The sequence below is a fragment of the Rhinopithecus roxellana genome, chromosome 1 (assembly GCF_007565055.1).
Source record: "Rhinopithecus roxellana isolate Shanxi Qingling chromosome 1, ASM756505v1, whole genome shotgun sequence".
NCBI lineage: Eukaryota > Metazoa > Chordata > Mammalia > Primates > Cercopithecidae > Rhinopithecus > Rhinopithecus roxellana.
The window spans coordinates 169,057,185-169,076,269 of NC_044549.1; the positions used below are offsets into that span (position 1 = coordinate 169,057,185).

The 19,085-nt window shown below is 41.5% G+C and overlaps 1 protein-coding gene across 7 annotated transcripts in view; it reads left to right on the top strand.

The window, feature by feature from the left end:
- The window catches only part of THRB (thyroid hormone receptor beta), a 389,921-nt gene that overhangs the window by 238,921 nt on the left and 131,915 nt on the right, over positions 1-19,085 (top strand). The window lies entirely within an intron of this gene.

A 19,085-nucleotide genomic window follows, 5' to 3' on the forward strand; every position in this document is an offset into this window, starting at 1 on the left:
TCAAGATATGGTTGTTACAGGTGTTTAAGAAGTGAGATTGTGGGTGGTTTCTAGATTTGTGCCATAGTTAGAAAGTCTTCTCCATTTTAAAGCTGTGAAAAGATTTTCTTGTGGTTTCTTCTAAGGCTTTTATTTGTTACATTTAAATTTTTTCATATACTTGGTATTTAACCAGGCATAAGGTATGAGTTACAGATTCAACTTTGATTTTTTTCTAGATGATTACTGTTTAATCTCATCTTTAGGAGTTAAATAAGCCAGCTTTTATCATATTGTAAATTTCCATAGATATTGAGGTCTGTTTCTGAACTTCTGTCCTGCTCCGTTGATCTGCTAACTTTTCATGCACCAATACTGCACTGTTTTAATTACTAAGGCATTATACTATGCTTTCATATCTGATGGGCTCAATTCTCCCTGTTACTTTTTGTTCAAAATGTTTCATTTATTTAATATTCTTTCAGGATAACATTCATATAGTGTTACTTCCCTGTGGGTTTTTAAGTCATCAAGAATAAGCAGTAAATATTATCACATACCATTTTAGCGTCTTTCAAGGAGATCAAATACTTTTTTATCCAGTGGACTTATTACTCTGATTAGCAGCTTCAGCATTCCTAATACTGACTCATCCTTGCTTTCCTGGAAATATTCCATTTTTTCTGGTGTATTGTTCTTCTAATTTTTCCAAGAATCATTTGCTGATATTTTATTTAAGATATTTTGTCTCAATTAAAGTAAGTCATCTGGGCAAATTTCTTTTTTATGCTGTCTTTTCCAAATTTTTGGTATCAGAATTATGCTGATTTACAAAAGTAATTGGGGAAGTTTATTTTTTCCCTGTGCTTTCAAACAGTTTAAATAATTTTTTATCTATGAAATAATCACACACAAAACCATCTGGATTTGGCATTTTCAGGGAAGGGAGAGGAGGGGTTCCTTGACAGTGTTTAACTTTTTTGCCATGATTTTCAGTCTATGCAAATTTGCCTTTTCTCCTACTTTGTGTTTTTTAAGAAAATCAAAAAATTCATCAAGATTTTAAATTTATTTGCACAGTTACTGAAAGTCATCTCTTAAAGTTATTCTAATACTCAGTATACATAACTAATTCCCTTTCTTTTCCCTAATTTTGTGAATTTGTTATTTCTCCCCTTTTTTCTCCACTAGGTTAACTGCTAGTTCATCTATTTGTTGTTTTGTTCTTGGTCTTTCCAAAGAATCAGCTTTGGGATATCTTTACACATGAGGCCTGTTAAAATGTTTTCTAGTCCTATAAGCTTTCTGACTTCTATTAACTTCTCTTTCAGCTTTCTTTTATCTGTGGTCTTTTTTCTGCAAATGCTTAACTCATTTATTTTTAAGTCATAAAAATGTATAAAACTATGACATTTAATTTAAGACCTTTCCTTTATTAAGTACGGCATTGAGGGTCTCGCATAGGTTTGCACATTTGGTATTTAGATCATAATTACTCTTTACATATCTAGCAATAAGGCTTCTATTTACTCTTTGACAAAAAGTTGTTTAGGAGATAATTTTCTTGGCTTCCAGGTAATTGCAGTTTTTCTTTTTGTATGTGTCTGATTGTCTTTTTTTTTTCTATTTAGTTTCTAAGTTAAGTATATTTTGAGGACATTGTTTTGTCACATTTCTACCTATTTCTACTCTTGGAAAGTTTCTTTATCGCCTTTGGTCACATGCTATAATTATTCTTTTTTTGCAGTATTCTCTTTTTCAGATGTGAAATTTGGTATCTGATTAGATTAACATTAGTAATGTTATTCTGATATTCTTTCTTATTTTATATCTACTTGATCTTTCAAGGAATATAAGGTATGTTAAACCACCATTATTGTGTTTCCATGTATTTTTCCTTGAATTTTCTACAGTGTTTGACTTCATGTATTTCTCTTTTTCTTTTTAAGAGACAGGATCTCACTCTGTTGCCCAGGCTGGAGTACAGTGATGCACCCATAGCTCACTGCAGCCTCAAATGCCTAGGCTCAAGGGATCCTCTCACCTTAGTCTCTCCTGTAGCTGAGACTATAGGCATACACCACTGTGCCCAGCTAATTTGATTTTAAAAACGTTTTAGAGATGAGGTCTCACTGTGTTGCCCAGGCTACTCTTGAACTTTTGGCCTCAAGCAATCCTCCTGCCTCTGCCTCCCAAAGTGCTGGGATTACAGGCATGAGTTACCATGCCCGGCACTTCATACATTTCAATGCTATGTTACTTGGAGCATAATGTATGGTTATATCTGTTTTCTACCTGATAAATAATCTTAAGGCAGATGGAGACTGAAACATTGCACCAACAGGCAGTCAATACTACCTCCGAGCTATGAGAAGATCTCAAAGTTGGAGACTTCTCAAGGGGTCCAGGGAGTTGGTGACAGGTATACCTGCGAGTTAGCCAAGAACAAATGCATCTAATACTAGGATGTTTTATTAATTAGGAAAAGTGACATGAGGATATGTGTACTTGATCTTTTAATTTCTTCTTTCTGGATTTATGTTTCTTCTAGCTATGAATTTTGTGTAAAAAAACCAACAGTCATGTCTTATTTGTGTGCCCAGCAACTAACACAGTGCTTTGCCTTCACCTTTGGTAGATACTCTGGTACTAGGTTGGTGCAAAAGTAACTGCAGTTTCTGCCATCAAAAGTAAAGGCGAAGATTATATCACTCTAAGAATTTAATTCTTCATGCTGCCATGTGAAAATACTAGCAAAAACAGCCATTACTTTTGCCCCGGCCTAATAGCAGTTGTGAATAAATGAATGAGTGAAGTAGCAAAATATGAAATATGTGTTGCAGACCAGGGTAATTAGCACAGACATTTGTCGCACCTCTCTGTCCAAACATGCCACTCCTTATAGGGCAGACTGTTGAGTTCTATATTCTTTCAAAATTTTTCGTAGGCTCACTCCTGGAGCCATCTCACAATGTACTAAGTATTCCTCCTGAATGTGTACAGATTTCTTGTTTACTTTATGAACCCAACTGAGAAGGTATAACAGATATACCAGAGATGGGAGCCTGTGGCCTTACCCATTGATTGTTTAATTTCTGGGTCAGAGATAAGCAGCCCTTGCCAGAGTGATCCAGTCCCAAAGTAGAAGGAACAAGTGTTCTTGCAATGTAGCAAGGTTATATCGCTCTAAGAGTCTAATTCTTCATAATGCCATGGGAAAATACTAGAGAACAAGGGTGAGTTTAAAATAATTATTATTTTAAATCACTGGAAGTATAAGGGTGACAAGATCAGAAAGAAGATGCCAAGGTATCAGTGGTTAACTCTAGGGTGGGTTTTAATTCTTTTCTCCTTTATACTTTGTTTTCAAACATTTCCAAGGTGATCAGGAATCATTCTTATGCAAAAAAAAAAACAATAATTTTTAAAAGTTTGATCCTTTGAAGCCTTCTACTCTACTATCCTTTGGATTAGGCCTTATCATTTCTCACACAGCTCTTTGCTGGAAATAATTACTCACACTTAGCAGAAACACATATGAATTACTTCAATGGTGTTGTTTCTGCTACTGCACTTTTGCAAGTGTATCACTGACATGCAACAGTCAGGATCCAGAGAGGAAACAAAATCACACTAGGTAATTCAAACAGAAGGATTTAGTTCAGGGAATTGGTTGTTATATAGGAATTGGAGCACTAAAAGAGCAAAAAGGAACACTGAGGTAACCCAGTTGTAAGAAGTAGCTGTCACCATGAGTTGAGAAACAAAAAGAGGAGATGAAATTAGTAGGATCTAAGAACTTAGGGGAGCAGTCCTGTGGAGCTGGTGCTTGGACCACTAAGAAAGGAAGCCAACCAGCTGCTGCTAGAACCTCTGAGCGAAATGTAGAAAGAGACCCATACTCCAGTCAACAGCAACTACTGGAGGATGCTCCTGGAGCATGAAAAAGAAAGGGAAGGAAGTTCCTTCTCCTCACCTTCCAGTCCTCTTCCAGTGAGTAGAAAACCCTCTGGCAAGGGACTCTGGGAAATAGCCACATCCCAACCCCAGCATCACAGAACAGAACAAAGAAGGGTGGATCTGGAGCTGAGGGACAACAGGTAACAAACTAGCACCCAGCTTTTGGGTCACAAACTCAGTAGTTTTATAAATGGCAGCTAGCCAGCTTTATTCATTGTACTATTCCAACCCTTTCTTTTAAACAACTACGGATGTCCTAAATTTCCAGATATCTCTTGGCTTTTCGAGAAAATAATATTTTCTTTATTAGAGGAGTATTCATTTGTAATCCCTTTAGAAATGTCTCCAGCAGCATCAATACAGGATTGAGCCTGATAGCTCAATGCATGGGGTTGGGGTTTAAGGGCAGTTCATTTGTACACACTACTACCCAATTTGTATACTGTTAGGGTTCATTCTTATAAATTTGACCTCAAAGTAATAGGAATAATATCCTCAATCAAATGGAGCACTGATTATTAATAGAAGTTCTAATTTTCTGAGAAACCACATAACCTTTACTGAACTCAGAAATGTCTCATATCCAACAAGAAATGTTTTCCTGCCACTTAAGTAACGTGTCTAACTGATACACGGTTGGCCATGTGAGAAAGTTCCAGACTCATCAAGAGTAAACTTTCCAAATAATTGGTTTCAGCCTGGCCAAATCCTATGCTTTATGTATTAAAATTTTAGTTGCTTGATATTCTAAGCTATAAACTTTATTTTTGAAGTATGTATATCCCATAGATGTGATTTTTGCTCATAGAAAAATTGTAGAAAATTCTTAGGGCCTTTCATTCAGAAAAGATGGAAGCTCTAATTCTTCACAAAGAAGCTGGGATTCGGGGTCAGGAGGCATCATTTTGAGTCCTGACTTCCCCATATACCAGTGTTTATCTTTAGACATTTAACATCTGAGCCTCAGCTTCCTCATCTGTAAAAGAGATAAGAAAATGAGGTTGTAAGCATCAAATGAAAAAATACTGTGTAAAAAGGCAATATAAATGCATGTAATCATTATTATTCTTGCAAGATGCAGTCAAGTGTAGTGATTTAGAGCATAAACGATTTGCTTCCTGTCTCTCCCACTTTAAAATTTTTGCTGTTTTGGCCAAGGGCATCACATCTCTTTAGTTCCCCAACTGTAAAATGTGGATGGTACCACCTACATCATATGTTGGTAATACGAGTAATAAGAGTAATAAAGGAGGCAGCAGAATCCCTGGCATTTTCCCTAGAACTTACCAGAACCCTTTAGAACATAGCAAGCACTCAACAAATATTAGCTGCTATTGCTATTATTGCCTTTATTGTTATCATCATTACTATCCTTACTTTTTAGGAAACTGTGCACACATTTGTAAGATGTATGGTGATTAAGATATTTATTCATCATAAAGAAGTATTGTTATTTTCTTTTTTCTGTACTCAATTTCATGGAACACTACAAATAGAAACTCTTTACATTTGTTGTAGAATTCTACTCTAAAGCCAAGATCCACGTTTTGTCTAGCTGGCCTTTGCCATGGAGCTGAGAAGTGACTCCAGAAACACATTCAAGCATTTCATGTGGGATCCACAATATTTCTTTAGCATTTTAGAAACAGGTTAATTCCTCTTTCTCTGGTAATCTTTGTTTTCAGATTACATGAAAAATGAAATGGTTCATGTTTCTTTATAGTAAGTAAAATCAGCAATACAAATTGATAACCAAGATCCACTGTCTTTCCTTTTCATATACAAAAATTAGTCATTAAGTGGGCGTTGTTTATGACAAACTTTTTCTTGACTCTAGAGATGGTACAACTGACGCATCCCAAATGACACCTGTAAAAACTATCATTTTGGGATCAAAACTATATTTTTGAGGGAAAGTAAAGTTGTGAAAATATTCTTTTAAATATTCTCTCACTGGGAAAGCATTAATTGAAGTTCCAACAGAGACGTCAAATGATTCCTATTAATTGTTGCAGAATTGCTGAAAAGAGTCAGTTATACAAATGCTGCTGCCCCCAGAGGACTCTGTTATCCTCTCATTAAATCTCTTCTACATAGTATCATGCTAGAGAATAGAAATCCCACCCTTTCCTAATGTTACCAGCTATTATATAAGAAATCATGTCACACCGACAAATATCAATACCATGCCCTTTTCTAAAACTGCAACCCTACAACCAGTGCATGAAGTAAATCAAGTTCTCAGTAGGCAGCAGTGGCACTCAGTGAGTGTTCCACTGCCTTCTTTCTTGACACCCCCATGAAAGGAACACACTTCACTTGCCAGCTCTTCTCTTGGTGTGTAACAAAATGACCAGGACCCTATGGAATTAGGTCTCTAGTACCCAGTACTCAATTCTCCAGAACCTTGGATTAACTATGCATAACAATAACAACTCACATTTACTGAGCACCTACTATGTGCAAGGTACTATCCTAAGCCCTTTTCTTGCATGAACTCATTTAATTCCCACAAGGGACATGCTATCTTTGGGGACACATGTACAAATGAAATTAAAACAAGCTGATGTAGCTATTCTGTCCAAGCATCCAGATTGCGTGATCAAAGTGATACCAAACCAATAAACTATACTTTACATAACCCACATTATGAAAGACCCTCTGTTTTGTTTTATTTTGTGACAGAGTCTCGCTCTGTTGCTCAGGCTGGAGTGCAGTGCCACTATCTCAGCTCACTGCAACCTCTGCCTCCCAGGTTCAAGTGATTCTCCTGCCTCAGCCTCCCAAGTCGCTGGGATTACAGGCATGCGCCACCACACCCGGCTAATTTTTGTATTTTTAGTAGAGATGGGGTTTCACTATATTGGCCAGGCTGGTCTCAAACTCCTGACCTCGAGTGATCTGCCCGCCTCGGCCTCGCAAAGTGCTGGGATTATAAGTATGAGCCACCACACCTGACCAGGCCCTCAGTTTATAGCTGGATCTTGACAGAAAAATTGGCATGGTCCCTGTGCGGGGAGGCATGGTAACCTGTGGAGTGTCCATGGTTTGTAAAGTTGGGTTTTTTGTTATTCTTTCTCTTCCACACACACTCATGGCCCTCTGCACTTCTGACAGAGTACAGATACAGCCTCCCCTAATTAGAATTGTTTGTGCACATCCTGTCTCCTCTACCAGTGAATATCTGTCAGAAGGAAAGGGGAGGGACTTAGTCATCTCTGTGCCCATCATGGCACCCAGCTGAGTGATGTGCACCTTGCAGGTGGGAAGCAGAATGGCTCAGCAGTTAAAAGCACTTGTTGTGGGTTGGCAGTCTAACTCTTCCCCTTGCCAGCTGGGTGACAAGGGACAAGTTTCTCAGTCCTCTGGCCCTCTGTTTCATCAACGAGCAGAAAACTTATCCATTCCTTCAAACATTCTGATTATTGATGGCATAGTGACTGTGTCCTCCTCAGGAGTTCTCCAGACGCACAGCAGCAGTCCCCAAGAATCTTCTCATATCATCACGTTGCTCACATCTTAGGGATTCCCGAAAGAGAAGGTTGAAGCCAGGACTCTGGATAGCCTCCTGACCTTTGTTCAAACAGACCCTTTGTGCACTGGTGGGCGTGTGTCAAGATTTTGAGCAGAGAAACAGGCAGAAGAACAGAAAGAAAGTTTCCCCCTTCACAGCTTAACAAGGTATGCTGTTAAGCTCCCAGAAGAGGGAGAATGGTCTTCATTGAGTTGTAACCATGCATCATTTTCACTGCAATGTGCTGTTATTGTTCCATATATATTATTAGATAACCATAACATCAGTGAGTTCTCAGGAGGAAGATTCACAGGGCTGCTAGCTAAGCAACATCTCAGTTCACTGCCACAGACACTTTGAGCTCTGTTTGTGTGGGGCAATTGCCCATCAGTAGGCACTGATGTCAACATGCCTGGAGTTTTCTTTGGCATTATAAGTTCAAAAGTGTCAAAGTTCAGTTTCATACAAAGTAGCTGTTTGTTTTCCAAAACTGCCCTGGAGGCCTAGAAAAGACTGCAGAATTTTGATAGATGTGGAAATTATTAAGGAAAGCCATTTAATCCAAATAAATTGCTCTTGAGGTAGGCCTTGATCAGAAAGTTTCAGTTACATTTCTCTACCAATAAATAGATTTCTCTGGTAGCAAATGAGAGATAAGGACGGTTTTCTCTCACTCCTAATTCAAAACTCAAGCCAGAGAAAATCCATATGCCTGACCAGAAATAATAATAGCCTACTTCTTTTTCAGCTCTGTCTTTAACACCTTGTATGATGTTTCAGTTAGGTGTGTATTTTTAACAGTTTTATTGAGACATAATTTATATAACAAAGTTTATCCATTGAAAATATACAGTTCAGTGGATTTTGGTGTATTTACAGCCATTTATGTACTGCCGTCACCACAATCTCCTTTTAGGATACCTTCATCCACCCCAAAAGAAGCCCTTGTATCCATGAGCAGTCACTCCCCAGCCTTAAACCAATCCCCCACTCCCACTACCCCACCCTAGCTGAGCACTCATCCACTTCCTGTCTCTAGCATGTGCCTTTTTTTTTTTTTTTTTTTTTTTTTTTACCTAGACATTGCCTGGCAACTCCTCATAATTAGAATTTAATAAGTGTTTCCTCAAAATCTGTCATTTTTGAGAAAATTTGTCTCCTTTTGTGTCACTGAGCCTCCCTTCCTCCATTCAGCACCTATCCCCAGCACCCCCAACAAGGATGGTCTCCATTTAACAAGTATTTACTAAGGGCCTGCTATGAACTGCACACTGTGTTAGCACTTGGGGTCATCAGTAAACAGAACGAAAAAGATCCCTGTCCCCATAGAGCTGACTTCCTAGCAGAGGGAGACAAAACAGTCAACAACAGCAGCAGCAAAGCACGGAAGTAAAATGTACAACATGTTAAAAGACGCTAAGTACTGAGGCAAAGAGAGACAGGGGAGAGGAAGATAAGGGGTATTGGGAAGTGCAGTGCCCAGGGAAGGGGCAGGTGACAGCACTGGGATGTTCAAATAGGCATCCCTGAGAAGTTCAGGTGTTCAGCCCTTAATGGAGGTGAGGGAGGGACCCAAGCAGGTGTTGCAGGCATGAGCATTTCAGGCAAGGGAAAATCCTGACACAAAAGGCCCGCTTGCAGGGGCCGCATATGACATGTTTGAGGAATAGGAAGGAGTTGGTGAAGCTGAAACTGGGAGAGGAGAGACAGAGAGGCAGATGTTGCAGATCCTTGGGGGAGCCAGTGGGATTGTGAGCAGAGGGGTGACAGCAGCGGAATCGTATTCTAACTGTTGGAATGCCATTTTAAACAGAGATGAGGAGGGGCAAGGGCAGTTGCAGGAGACCCCTGGATACTACCTTAGAGGCTACTTTAGGGCCTGTAAACCTAAGTGGCTCTCAACCTCGGCTGCGCGTCAGAATCACCCAGGCCGCTTCACACACTGAGGCCTGAGCTGCAAACACTAATTGGCCTGGAGTGCACCTGGGCACTGGGATTTTTTTTTTTTTTTTTTTTTTTTTTTCCCAAAGATGCGCAGGTGATTTTGATGTGCAAGCCAGGTTGACCATAGAGCTTTCAGAGCACTAAGGAGTCCCCCTGGTTTGACTTTGCAGCTAGGAAACAAAACCCCACAGATGACCCCACTTGCTCATTGGCAAAGCTGTGCTGAGAGGCAGCCAAAGATCTCGCTGCTGTAGCAGTGGCAGGACTGGTGCTGCAGACAGTGTGCAAACTGGGATGGGGCTGGCTGGAGCCCACCTGGATCATCAGACCTTGAGGTCAATCTCATTCTTTGGCTGGATCCAAACACAAGCCTCTGAATGTGAGAGCGGGGCTTTCTCTCTGCACCTAAGAAAGGGCTTATTGTAATATATCAGGGCAGAAGAGAAGGATAAGGCTTGAACTTCAAGAAGAGGGTATGCGATTCACTCAACAAACAGTGTTTAAGAATAATAGTGACAGTGTGCCAGGCATTGTGCAAGGAGCAGCTGAGAAAAAAATAAGTTTTAACTGTCCTTGCCCAAGCCAAATGGCTCAAAGTGAGCACCGTCTAATATTTCGAAATGTGTTATTTGTGGGAAGGCTTTAAATAAGCCACAGGGGAGGGGGGATTCTTCAGTTGCATATCTGAGCTGCTGGCATTTCTAATTCAGAGGGATGAATAGAACATTATTGTGTTGCATCGGCACAAGTACAGCAGGAAAAAAAAAAAATGCTTGGAGCCGTGAGCCGAACATGAATCAGCAATCTGGTTCTATTGTTCGGAAAATAATCACCATGCTGGGAGTATGGAATTTAAGAATCATGCAGAAATGCCCTTCCCCCCACCCAGCAGGAAACAGACATTGGCTAAAACATGCCATCTTGTTTTTGGCTTCCTGAGCTGAAAAGAATGTAAAAATCTTGGAGAGGATTTAGGGAAAGCTGATTTGTAAATATGGAAAATACAACCCATAAGAAATGGGAGAGAATTGAGACCCAGAGTTGGCAACCTCTCAGAGGTGGCACGCCAAGGGAGTGTTTATTCACTCTTGTGAGCAGGCGGTACAGCTGCCCTCGCTTCAAGAAATAACTAATGTTTTTTGAGTTCCTACTGTGCACCGATCACTGTGCTAACTTGTTGGGGGAGGAAGGAGGGTGGTCCCCACCTTTTGAAGACCTAATTTGTGGCGATGGGCAGGGGAGTGCACCAAAACTATAAAGCGGTAGTTCTCAAACTCAAGCATGCATTGGAAACACAGGCCTCAAACCCCACTTTCAGAGTTTATAACCCATTAGGTCTGGGATACAGGCCAAGCATCTGCATTGCTCTCTTGTTCCCAAGTGATCTGATTCTGCTGTCTGCACACTTTGAGAACCCTGCTCTAAGAAAATAAATACAAGGGGCAGGTGAGGAGGGTTCGGTATAGAAGTCCACTAGAAAGGTACACTTGGTTTGTTGGTGCAATAGCAGGTACCCCTTTTTGGATCTGTTCTCTAGCACCTAGCTAATGAGTTTTAATTGGCCATGTGCTTTGGATAAGCCACACTGGCCATGACTGCCACCATCCAAGGAAGGGTGACAAGAGGGACAAGAATAGATTTCTCTGTAGGCCTGAGGAAGTTGAGCCGGACATAATACAGTGAGACATACACATGTGGGCTCACAGTGGCAGAGCAAATGGCTGTAGGGTTAAGAGGTGACAGTAGGATGACCTGTCTCCACACTCAAACTCAAGCACTTCTCCCGTGAGCAGAAGGTCTCAACGGAATCACCTGAGTGGCCTTTTCTAAGTACACATTATTGGGCCCGGGCCTGGAGATAGTGAGCAAAGCTCCTCAGATGAGTCTGCCGTGAAAACCCCTCCTTGAGAACTGAGAACCTTTCTACATCCTTTGTGGTTGTGCCCATACTTACAAGTAAGCAGAGTGCAAAGCCAATCTTTTGGAAAATACAAAATAAAAGTGCCCAATTGGTACACTCCCCTTCCCATTGTGTCACATTGCCATTTTGGTGCCACAGGACTTGAGTGTCCCAAATTCAGCTGTGCCCATTTAAAATGCAAGTGGCCCTCAGTGGGCACAGTCCACCAACAGAACTGGATGTGTTGGCCAGAGTAAGCTGCCGTTCGCTGGAAATGTTCTAGAGAAGGCTAACCATGTGCTGGTCAGGATGGAGAGGTGGGGGTGCCTGCCATGTGTTGAGTGAGTATAGCCTACCAGGATGACTCCTTAGTTCCTCCAACATGTTCTTAAATGGATCAGGCTGATGGTTCTCAACATGTGGGCCCTGGAAAGTATGTCCAGATCACCTAGGAACTTGTTAGATGTGCAGACTCTCAGGCACCCCCAAACTAACTGGACCAGAAACTCTGGGAATGGAGCCCAGCAGTTGGTTTTAACAAGCCCTTCACATGCTCACTAAAGTTTGAAAGACACTAGTTTAGCTTATGCTATAGGTAGCTCATTGCTACCTGTAAGTCAGAAGCAGAACAGAATTGGAATGCAGGCAACTGGTCATTTATTCATCTATTGATGAATTCATACAACTCTTCCAACATGTTGAACATCTTGTGCTTATTTGTGTGATTTTTACCTAAGAATGTGAAGTGTTCAGTATCTAGCCAGCTTCTCAGCTATGGTTGGCATCCGTGTAATTCCCAATGATAATCTGACCTATCACATCCTCTTCTCAGATGATATAAGGGCTGTGTTCTTTTACTTTTTAGGTTCTTCGTCATAGCCTCCCCATATGATGTGGGCTTAGTAAACTACTGAATAATAACTAAGCCTGATTTATTCTCAGGGCTGCCTTAAATCCTGCTAAGACTTCACTCTGTGTCTCTTTCTCATATTCTCCATGCCACAGTGGTAAGCCAGGCCGACTCACTTGGCTGTATGAAACTTTTAAATGGCACCTTTAGGTGAAATGTTGTGGCCATGGTCTCACAAAGAGTGGGGGGTGAAAGGAGATAATGCACATCACACTTGTAGACTTTTCACTGATTTTCAAAGCTGTTACAGCCGTGGTTCCCAAAATCTCTACCGGAGCACCTTGGGTACCACAGCAACCCCACAGAAATACAGTGGGATGTTTTTAATTTTTGAGAGAAACCCAGAAACAACTGTCAGACACCATGCAAATTCAACTATCAAGCTGTTTGGACCTCATAACTTCATAAACGGGGCATTTAAGTATTTCTTTTGACCAAGGGTCACCGTAAAAAATATTACTGAAACACTAAGTGGCATACACTGAGAAAGTTGGGAATTTCTGTTACAGCATGACTTTCCCCAGGTATAGTTTAACTGCACACATTCTTCATGTGCACGCAACTGCACACAACTGCATGGCAGGATTATGCATTTAAGCCATCGCATTGCAGGAAATACACATTCTGAATTTAAATATTAGCAGGGGAGAAGCTAAAAGAAAATTAGAACTAGTTAGCATCTTTGAGGGGTTTCTTTCCTTTATAACCTTCCTACCCAGATCTACCCATCCCAGCTCCCTGACACAACCCTTAACCAAGGCTCCTGTGATTTTTCAAAATAATAAACAATAATGATAGAGGCTGAGACAGGAGAATTGCTTGAGGCTAGGAATTTGAGACCAGCCTGGGCAACATAGCAAGACTCCATCAAATAATAATAATGATGACCTAAATTATCATTTAGTGTTCCAAATCGGATGGATTAACTCTTGCAAATTTGAACTAAATTGCTCTGGTGCATTCCTGAAAATCACCTTTGATACACACTGTTGAAAGACAAATTCAGGCTCTGTGTGCTATACCATGCACCTGACACCTCACAGAAAACCACTGGAATTTCTGATAAAGAGCCAACAGAACCTTTACCAAGCAGAATCAAACAAAAACCTAATGTGTGACTGAATGCAGTGGCTCACGCCTGTAATCCCAGCACTCTCGGAGGCCGAGATGGGCAGATCACTTGAGGTCAAGAGTTCAAGACCAGCCTGGCCAACATGGTGAAACCCTGGCTCTACTAAAAATACAAAACTTAGCCAGGCATGGTGGCTTGTGCCTGTGATTCCAACTACTCAGGGGACTGAGATAGGAGAATTGCTTGAACCCAGGAGAAAGAGGTTGTTGTGAGGTGAGATCATGCCACTGCACTCCAGCCTCGGTGACAGAGCGAGACTCTGTCTCAAAAAAAAAAAAAAGAATCTAATGCGTGAGAATGGAGACAAAGTTTCTGAAGTCAATTTCTGCAAGAGCTTTGCAATGTAGCCCCTGACCCCCATTTGACATTGAAGAAGTAGTGAACAGTTATAACTATATTTATTAGGATAATTTTATTTTCATCTTCAAGGGAATTTTAGGAGCACAGCAGTCTTCGTAACATCCCATTTAGGAAGATTATTATTTTTATCCCAGGGATAAAAATCTGAAGGAGCTCACTGCAGATTCCAGAGGCAGCAGAGCACTGACTCAGACTGAGAGACACTGTCTCCCTGGGACAAGATTGAATTTTCTTTTAAATTTCAGATGATACTATCAAGTGGTCAAGTACTAGAGTCTTTTCTTATGACGCCATCCAGGGTTGCGGGAGGGAGTGGATTGTTTGTTACTGTCTTACTCGTTATCCAACTCTTTTTAAAAATCAGTAATAAATCATTTGCTGCAGTCTTAATGTTTTATTTTCACATTCTTGTTTGTTGTTTTTCATGCATGTGTCTCAGTGAGTCACCTAACCACAATTATATGTTCTGGCATCTCGTGGTTTTGCATGGTACCCTCATTCCTTAGGAGTTAATTTCTCTGACATGATGAATGTATTTCCAGTCCGTTCATCACACACACACACACACACACACACACACACACACACACACACACACACACACAGCCTTTCTTTAGCAGGGAGAAGTTACCGTACTCTCCACCAGGTGTCACTAGAGTCAGTTTTAACAGCATGCTTTGGCCAAAGGGGCATCTGGTGAAGTGTTTTCCTGCTGTCAGACGTTTCCTCAAACTACCTCTGGGCTGCCCTCTTAAGAGACTATCTTCCGTTTCTCAGGAGTGTTCAGAGATGATAGGCCACCTGTAGAGAAAGACAGCCATAAGGAAACTACACTATAAACAGCAGGTGGCCAAGCTGGTCCTTTCAGGTTGGTCTCATAAAACTTTTACTGGCTGTTTTCTTCTTTACTTTTAATCACTACCTTATTTGGCTTAAAAGTGCTCCATGTTTCACTCAATGTGACAATAAATTAGATGTAGTTGATGCTTTTAGATTTGCAGGGGGCTATGTTTGTTTAAGGCCCACTCCACCTCTACCACTGCTGACCTAGTCCTCAACACAGGAATCAGATTTTACTCTGCTTGTAGCCCCAGAACCCAGCAGAGAAGGGTGTAGAATACTACCATTGATTAAGTACGCACGTCTCACTTAACCCAATGTCGCCTTTGAGATGTATGGCCTTATTCCCATTTTGGGAATGGTTACTCCTGACTCAGTATCCCATATTTAAGTGGCGAGGCCAATGCTCTTTGCAACATGCCATGGTGACTTTGCCTGGGAGAGAGGTGGAAAAAGGAGAGGTGAAGGGGAAGAGAGAGAAGAGGACGATGATTTGGCTTGGATGTTGACTAACATAAAGAGTAGAGTAAACTCTAGAATGAGATTGTTGAACTTGAATTGAGAGAGTGGGTGGAGTGGAAGTAAAAGTGAATTATTTTACTAAGAACAGAAAGAAATATCAGCAACAGCAAATTAAGCTCAGCTTCAATCACAGACCCTGGTTGAATTATCTCCCTTCCCAAAGGCAAAACGCTTACCGAGACTGCCTGAAAATCTGAAAATGAAAAGTATAGCTTTGCCATTCAACAGTCATTTGCTAAAGTCTGTTATGTGGGGCGTGAGTCTCCTGCCACACCCAATGGAGAGACTCTGACTGCCTTCCCCTCCAAGAGGTGACCCACTCAGATTAATACCTGGGCTACGGGACTGACAGAGCTTTCACTAGTTTTCCACATTTTTACTAACTCAGAGTCTTATGTTCCCCTGTAGCCTCATGCCCAGTCTAACTACACTAGCTTTTCATGTTTTTTTCTCTTACTGATTTTTTGATACTATATTCCCAAATAGGGTTAGTTTTACTGAATACAAAAGGTGGATCACAGTGTGGTATGATTTGAAAACACCTTGCCTCTGTTCTCCTATTTGAGTTCTTAACTGATTCCTATCATGAGAAATTCAACCATTATTTATTCACTTCATTGGGTCCTAGATTTAATATTTAAATGCAAAGGCCTCGGGGAAGGACAACCGGGGCTGCACTTAGGATGCTATAGACTTGGGAACAAATTTATTTCTGTGTCCAAACTTTCTTACTCCCCATAACAAGGTTAAATGAACATGCAAAGTGACCTTGAAAGGGAAAAAAAATTTTCACAAAAGGTAAAATTCAGCCTTGCAAGAGGAGAATGGCGGGTGAAAGAGAAGCAATTTCACCTCCTTTTAATCTTAGTGGTGATGGCATCTGGGGAGGTGGACTCTGTACTGTTCTTGAGTCTTTAAATGACCTCAGGGAGCCTTGAAGTTAGACCAGGCAAGAGCTTCAGTTCCCCATGCCTGTGGGTTGATTGAGGCTGGCCAGGAGATGAGGAGATCATAATAATGATGACTATAACAATAAAGAAGTCTCCCAATACATTACATTTGTGTTCTCCTTTTAAATTTACAGGCATTTTCCAATTCCTTTTGTCCTCAGCATAACCCTGAGAGGGCAGGAATTGTGATTTATCTTTACAAATGAGGCTTGGAGAGTTAAAGGAACTTGTCCATGATCCCCAAACTACTACACTGAGACCCAAAGCCATCTGTAATGATGCCCAGTCCAGGAGCCTTTCCTCCATACCTGGGATTGGACTTGTTCTTTAAAATATTTCCCAAATGCCAAGGTCAAAGGTTTGATGTATAGCTCTCCCTCTCCTCCTGTGAGGGGGAAGAGGAAAAGAAGGGGAAACTCCACTTTTACCCCTAAGAGATCCACAACCTCACTGCCCTCCTAGCATGGGGTGCAGACCACCTGGGGGGACAGCCATTTGCATTTATTCAGCTGTGCTTCCAGATGCCACAGACAGAGCTGTGAGAAGGCTCAAGTGGGAGCAGGGTGGGGTGAGGGACTCAGCCCCATCCCATGAACTCCAGTCATGCCCAGCACCCCACAATACCAAGTAAACTTCATAAAAATAATTGCTTGCTACCTAAACACAACTTCAAGACACATCCCCAAGCTATGCCCCCCTCTTACACGGCAACTTCTTAGGAAATCTAGCGCATCCACTGATTCTGCATCTGTCACGTTTGCTCAATGCCAGGTGAGAAGATGGATGTGTCCTTCTCTGAAGGTCTTCCCAGCTTTAATGGTCTCAGGCTAGGGTATGTAATAACATAACACTCAGGGGTCTGACCTTTTAAAATGAACCAAGAGAATTTCTAATGACGGTTCCCTAACCCACAGCCCCCAACCCAGTTAGTCATGGCTTCCTTGGGCTGCCCATGAAGCACCTGCTGAAGTATTAACAGATGAGCCCTGTTAAATCTCATCATCTGATACATCAGGCTGCATAACACTCTGCTATCCTTCCTCCTGAGACAGCCACGGAGAAGAAAAACTAAGGAAGACAGTTTGAAAAGGCCACAGACCCCTCTCCTCTGAAAAGGTTGATGAGCTGTGAGGGGAAGCATGTTTTGATTCAGTGCACAGGTTGGATAAACAATGACTCACCAGGTCTACGTGGAAAGATTTTTCATGGAGTAATTTTTACAGATGTCCCTTCAGTGCTGTAGTTTCGATACAGAGAAAGGAAACGCAAGGGGACGAAGGTGTGTGGTCAGGGCAAGCGCGCTGGAATTCTACAAGAAGGAGTTCAGGTGTTCTCTCTGGCACTGGTCTAGCCTTGTGACCTTGAATACTGAGACAGGAAAGTGTTGGGTAGGTGCAAAAACAAAAGCAATTAGAAGTAATGGCAAAAACAGCAATTGCTTTTGCATCAACCTAATAGCAATGATCCCACTCAAAGAGGTGCCACCAAAGGGTGACCCTCCCAAGCAGGCCTCCTCCACACTGCAGCAGGGCTGCCTTTCTCACACTGGATCACTGCCTAAAGACTTTCCAGGGCTCCCCATTTTTCACAGGATAAAGCCCAAGTTCCACAGCAATTCTTTCAAGACCATTCACCATCTGGCCTGAAACTGCATTTGCAGTGTCATTCATAGTCACTTCCTGCCCCGCTCCTACAATCACATACCGTTTACTCTTTTGGTGCTTCTGAGCCATGCTTTTCATCCCCTGCCTGGAAAAAAATCCCAGCTCATTTTCCCAAAGCCAAACTCAAGTATCACCATTGGGTTCCCTCATACAGGTGTAATTAATTACAGGCTCTTCAGTGCCTTCAAACACATCTTTTATCCCTCTTGTTCAGCTCTTCTGTCCCTGAGTTACAGGTTGGTTCTTCACCTAAGCCTTGCAGGAGTGGGCTTCATGAGTAATTCATTTTGAATGATCTAAAGCCCGAGTTGGTGTCTGATGGGGTTAATGGGACAGCCCTATACCAGATCCTTGGGTTGATGGATTCCTCTTCAGCCTCCAGGCTTGTTTTTAGAAACTCGTCTTCCACCCACAAAGGAATCTACTGCTTGTAGGTTCTCTTCTCTTTGCTCCCAACCAAAAATAGCTCTTGTGTCTCCTTTTCATTCTATTCACTAGATCACATTAACATCAACTTATATCTTTTCCATTAGCGATCTGCATTTTAAGATTGATCAAGTCCATAGCCAAAGCTTAATATGGCAGCTGTGAGTAGATTTTGCACCTGTAAAGTATCTGTGAACCCTCTGAAAATATATACCAAATCACTTGCCCATTTTTCAAGGGGAGGGGCAAGTGATATAATTAAATGGAAATGAAATTTTTCATTACATTTCTTGAGGAGAGCATACTCCCTAATAGCTGAGATCACTCAGCTAAAGAATGAAGCTTTAAAGGAGAATTTGAAGGGAGTGAGGGACATGGAGCAGGATTTTAGCTTGTCCCTGGAGCCATTTCATACACACGGCGCCTACTTCATTGCAGCTTAAAGACCCAGGTCTTCTCAAGAGAGGCTTAACATGCCCTGAGAGCAAAAAGCAATGCAAGGTAAGGAGACTGTGTTCTTCTGTGTGGCTGCCCCAGCCTATGAGACATGTATCTTCTTAGATGTCAGGTAGGGCAGGGAAAGGCCCCTCAGTAGTCTCCAAGCATCTCTCCACCCGTCCTCTGTCCACTGAACATGCCTGCACTCTCTTCCACGTGACAGCTTCTGAGATATTTGAAGACCACTCTCTACCCCTCATGTGACTCTTCCCTTTTCTAGGTTTCCTTCAATGTTTCCTTAAGATATATTTTCCATCGGCCAGGATATTGTACATGAGACATCCCTCTTAAAATGTAGCAGCCCACATGTGGTCTGACCAATGTCCTACAGGCTCTTTCCCTCTTTTTCTTTCTTTCTTTCTATCTTTCTTTCTTTCTTTCTTTCTTTCTTTCTTTCTTTCTTTCTTTCTTTCTTTCTTTCTTTCTTTCTTTCTTTCTTTCTTTCTTTCTTTCTTCTTTCTTTCTTTCTTTCTTTCTTTTTCTCTT